Raw genomic sequence first — 6,396 nt, forward strand, 5'->3', positions numbered from 1 at the left:
TCCGATGTACACATCCTGATTTGATGTTGGTTTAATATGAAGGACTTAAAGTATTGCTTTTTAATTTAGTGCATTGGTTAACTCAAAGATAACAATCATCTTACGATAGCCGTTTGATAAAAATGGAGATGATTCACTCAGGTCGAAAGATGTTTTGATCATAAATGATTAATTAAAACGTAAATTTCAGTTTAGTGGAATTTTTAACCGTACTTAAACCGATTAAATCATGTTTTTGGCGAATGAAGGATATTATGAGTTTAATATGCTTTATCAATTATTCTTATTACATATTGATTTATGTGATTACTCCATTTTATATGTTGTGTTGTAAAGTTTCCTTACACATAAGGATATAATGCTTTGTTTGTTAATTCTGTTAAAGTATAATGAAGCACTTGACATTTAACTGAAATAAAGTAAATTTATTTGCACAAGTAAGTCACATTCAAATGCTTTCAAAGGGCGTTTGCAAATACTGTCACATTGTTAAAGTGCATCAATTGACCATCTAATATCATATTGAATAGCACTTTTGTATATCTACATTTGCTTGTTAATATTTACCATTTTAATTGACATAGCTGCTTACTGCAATTGCATTTACATGATATTGGAAATACACACACGATGAGCGAAAAACACGTTTTTGCCTTGGAATCACTTACAAATGCTACTTTCTATAAGAGAGGAACAGTAGATCTACGAGTGGGTAGAGAGGAAATTCAATGAGAAGAAGAGGAGCACGTTCAACGAGTGCGGACATAAAAAAGAAGCAGACTTTTACTAGAGAAAATGGTACTTTGTCAGTCCTTGAATGAGCTCGACAGGAAATACATCCGTTTTGTATACCAAAGGAAGCGCTTTCTTTAACAATGGGAGATTACACGTATTCTCCTTTTTCTAGAGAAAATGGCAGAGTGTCAGTCCTTGAAAAAGCTCGATAGGAAATTGATCCGTTTGGCATACCAATCCGAGCCTTTTTTTACCAATGGGAGATTACACGTATTCTCCTTGTGCTAGAGTGAAATATAGATTGTCAGTCCTTCAACGTTCTCGATAGGAAATACATCCATTTGGTATACAAATTGAAGCGCTTTCTTTACCAATGGGAGAATACACGTATTCTCCTTGTGCTAGAGTGAAATATAGATCGTCAGCCCTTCAATGTGTTTGATAGGAACTACCTCTGCTTTGTATACCAATTGTAGCGCTTTTTACCAATGGGAGATTACACATGTTCTCCTTGTATGTAAACCAAAAGTAGATTTTCAGATCTTCCATGCGCTCGTTAGGAAATTGTTTTAAATAAACCAAATCGGAGTGCATATTCTTTGAGAACTCACTGTTTAAAAATCTTGTCCGTAGAAGGTTGTTTTTTTTAGCTCAGCGTCCTTCCCTTTGTTCTTTCCGTCCGCCTGATAACATACTTCTGAGAGTGTTAAATTTAGTTAAATCTTTCAATCGTGCATACATGTTTACAGGCGTAGATACTGCAAAACCGCATAAGGGCTCAAATACGAAAATATCGGAGCAAGAGGGGAAAACAATTATAAAAACAAAATGGGTGCCAATGCTTACTATTCTATTTGCTTCGTTAATTTGACGTTCTTGCATGTTAGTGTGTGTGGGGAACGCCGATCGGGTCAGTAATGTTATTTGTTATATTGAAGAAAAATAAATGTCACTCATAAGATAATGAAAGTATGGTTCATGTATTTTCAATGCAAAATCTGAATATCCGCCCACAGGTGACGTACAAGAAAAGTTTTAACGAGGATCTGAGTTTTCGAAAACAGCACGATTGCAAAAAAAATTGTCTTGGATGTTTCATATTTTTAAAAACAAAAACAAATGGCATTTACTCTAAAGTACATGCTTTAAATTACCCTTATAATCTATCAATAAAAAGGGGGTTAATTATTCCTAAGAAAAATATGTTTACACTTGTATGACCGGACTCTAAAAATTGAACAATCCGCCATGATAGTTTTTTTTCTAAAATGACCTTTCTGTTCAAGGGCAACAGTATTTGCGTAGGCTCTACTATTTATGAGAACTCAAGCAAAAATAGAATAAAAGTTTTAGGAATCAGGACATTTTTTTATTCACAGTGTATTGTGCATGTTGAAACATGTCTGTCACTCATATAAAAATGAGAATTTTTACACAACGGAAATCATTCATGTGTCATAATGGTGACATCATATTAGTGCTGGAACTTGGAGGCAACCCGTACAGTGATGTACAGTGTTGTTAAAATTATCTTTCTGGTATGACACCCTACTCAGACATAATCTCGATAAAAAAAATCGTGTATATAACACTCCCTGTTACAAGAAACTCACCGGTAAACCTGACTTAATAAAGCCAAAGTAATATATATAACGGTTCGCCTGATTACATTTTTCACGCCAAAGACAAGAAACACAGAAACAATCACTCACAAACAAGAAACACGGAACAACTGCACAAAACTCCACAAACAACTCAGTGCATATATACTATATAAAATCGATTAAGTATGTTTATCAAGAAGTGTTAGGGACCCCCTTAGAACAGACAATAAATGTAAATTTACTGGGGGTTTAAATCAGTTCACATGTCGATCCTCACACTTAATAGGTAAATCCGAGGTACTTCCATGATTACGGATCCAAACTCTGCAGACGAAAGAATACAATTATATATATGTCACTCTAGCACAATGAGTACCTAATGCAAATGTTAAACCACGTCATTATCTTCCTTATGTTTTCCAAAATTATCAAATAATGTAATAATGTCTCATCAAATAATAAGTAAGTGTCTTGCAATCTTGTAGTACCAGTAAGTTGTAATGTACAAAAAGGTCTAAAATAATAAGTATCCAGCCGAAAAGCCGCAAAAAGCCGGTCTTTTCGCGAAAAGCCGCAAAAAGCCAGGTTTTTCGAAAAAAACCTGTGGCTTTTCGTAAAAAAACGGACTTTCATACTGCTTTTTGCCAATAAAGGCCTTATTAAAAGTCACGAAAGATGTTGGTGTGTTCATACTAAATCAGGAAATGTACTAAGAGCCGGAACTACAAGAATGTAGTACTGAAATGATAAATCAGATGAAACTTATGAAGATTTACAAACAAATGAATTACTAAGCTACTTATACAGCAAAATTTTTGGAATGATAGTTTAAGATAGATGCATTGAACAATGTTGTATTGAGTGTTGGCAAACTATTAAATAAATTCTTAAATTAAAGTGTTGTTTCGACTAGGAGAACCATTTTTGCCGTATCGATATTTTCGAGTCAAAGGTCCCTGTTCATGAGATGTACTTTTTATAAAACTGTACGAGTTTGCCAAAAATGATATCCATATTAAGTTTTTGAAAGGCGCTATCACTCTTATAGAAATCGAGTGTCCCTTCTCAAACTCCGAGACCTTCAAAACAAAGTATCTCGTATTCAATGTTGGCCAAAGTACAGCACTTGGACCACTTTGAAACAAGTTACGTCATATTTGCAGAACATTCTTTATTGATTTAAAACAACTATATTTACTTAATAAACAGATGCAACCAACCGTATACGTTTATTACCCTATTTCCGTGTAAATGAATAACATGATTCATTTTCAAAATCGTGAAATATTAAATTGAACCTGCGTTAATCCTTATTACTAGAGTTAGCAGATCTTGAAATTGTTAATAGTCCCCCTACGGTTTTCAATAGTTGAAATGAGGAATACCCTCCGATAAATCAACATTCCCGTACTTACTCATAATCGGCTATTAAAATATTATAATTCAAATACTCAAGCCAGAATCTGAAAATGCAATGAACAGTCTATTTCACAACTGTTCCTTAAACACGTTTCTATTCACAGAAATATCGCAACTAAACGCGCATTATTGCCATCAACCGACACCAAATATGTACCAGTAAACTTCCCTAGACTACTAGCAGTACCAGCAGGAAAACAATTGAAAATTTTAAAAAAATACATGTTTAAGTAACTGATTATACGTGCAGAAATACTGAAAAAACGAGCATACTTGTTCCTAACTGTTCCATTAAAGATTTGAATATAAACCAAAACTGTATATTCGTCTTTATGATAAGCCCAACCTGATTAAGACTATCTTACAACTGTTGCATCATAGAAGCTAAAACACGACTCTTGTTAGTGCCCCATTCGTCATCAAGAAACTTAATGATTATGAATTTTTAAATCTCCCAAACTGAACTTTTTCACGGAATATGTTCTGTATAAACAAAGGAATAGAGTGACAAACCGATAGGATCGACAAAAAGGCAGTGTTTGAGACTATCTTTAACAAAATGTGACGTATTTATATACATCAATCTCAAATTAGTTTTTCTCAGTAGGCATAATGAAAACATATACTCAACAATTAACGGCAGAGGTTGTTGAGCTGTATTGGCTGCTGCAGTTAAACTGCTCAAACCTGTATGACCACTGACATTCGCACTGGAAGTGTCCTTTCTTTCCAATTGCACACGAGTTGTGTTTGACCAGTCGTTCTAGGTTTTTGTTGCCGTGGGGGCTGTAGAAACCGTAAGGCCGAAAATATTCCGCATAACCGTCGCCATGTGCTTTGGTGGGACCACGGATCAGGGAACATCTGACGGATGTGCCATGTAGACGAAGGTTTCCTCAGGTGCCACTCTTCGCTCTTTATCGTCATTTAAGATTTATAAAGGCTTTCTTCTCTGGTATGTCCCAGTGTCCCTGCCGCGTTGTGTGTCCGGCTACTGGCCACGTGGTTCTTTAAGCAGTCTGCCTCTGACTTAAATTGAACTCGAAATACAGGCCAAGCCCATTGAATAAAAGCTCCCGGTTGCTACATTCAATCTTCTCATTAATTGCCACAAAATCTAGTCATATTTTTTATAAATAAATCTTTCGAATAATTATTAAATTCACAAATGCTGAACGGAAGATTTGATAATTTTGAGACCGATGTTTAGTTTATCCCATCTGAGAGTCGAATGACCAATTAAATATATATGATCCAAGAGGAAACATTATTTACGCACAGATATCCAGAGCCATTTCTAATCCTATAACGCACATACAATGAATTCATACATGAATTGACCTCACTGAAAAGTATTTATTGTATAATATTTTTTTTTCAAAGGAAACGTAACAAATATTCAATTCCACTTATAACACTTATATATTTTCTATATATCAGTTAGGCGTTGCCAAGTTGACCCGTTCATATAGCGAATAAATGATTCAATGTCCGTAACATGGGACGAAACTGAAATATGATTGAAATAAAGTTTAAATTTGAAAATGTTGTTGAGTTATTGATAACAAATTGAAGAAAGCACACTTACTGCTCAAAATGTGTAAAACTGTATCAAATACAAAAAAGTAAACAGGAAGGTTGTGTCCTGTTCTTTATGCATAGCATGTTTGTAATTCGTGTTCTTCAAGGATCTTGGATTATGACTCGTCTGTAAACTATTACCAAGTCTTTAAGAAAGTTGTGACGTTCTAGTGTCTGTGTTACCATTATATTGAAATCCTTCGACAGTCGTAGTTGAAGTGAGTATAAAATAATAAGTTTTAATTAAAAGTTACCCCAAAATATTTCTAAAAATATATAAAATATATCCCGAGATTAAGTTGACGCTATTCGTTTTATAGGTTACCCATGTTCGGTCTCTTGTAAGTCTTTCCATTCATAATACGCGACACCAGGGGGTGGTTTAATGATTTGACGTTTCGGTGGTGGGGAAATGTGACAATCGGGGACGCAACTCAGCATGCATCGCCGTTCAAGCATCATTGATCAATACGTGTGTACCTTATCGGTAAAACATTTTTTATGACAGGTGCTAAATGTTTGTATATGTGCACACTTGAAATATATTTGCAATATTTAAAAAAGGGTTTTACGAAGAATTTCCATTAATGCATCCTATACCACCATCATAAATAGTTTTGAAATTCAAATAATAAAATTTACTTTAAACATATTTAATGAATAACTGGAATGTTATATGAATCATTATAGGTGTGACTCATGTATTTCTGTTACCGCTGCCAGGAAACTACTCAATATTTTATTTTGTATATTTGATAACACTTATTCTGCCTTGAGCTAAATCTATTGCTGTTGTTGTTGGTGGTGGTGGTGGTGGTATTGTTGTTGTTGTTGTTTCTGTATGTGAAATAAGCACATACGATTCGGCAATATCTCGATTAAGTCTCGATGAACAGAAAACAAGAATTTTTAAGTGAATGTGTGTCATTTATATCAATACGTCATATAAGACATCATATTTACATGTTCAAATATGTATGTAGCTGTTGTTTTTTTGTTGTTGTTTTTTTTTTAAATGACTAAAGCAAACAGATTTAAAGTGTTTGCTAAAAGAAGA

The sequence above is a fragment of the Mya arenaria genome, chromosome 11 (assembly GCF_026914265.1).
Source record: "Mya arenaria isolate MELC-2E11 chromosome 11, ASM2691426v1".
Lineage (NCBI taxonomy): Eukaryota > Metazoa > Mollusca > Bivalvia > Myida > Myidae > Mya > Mya arenaria.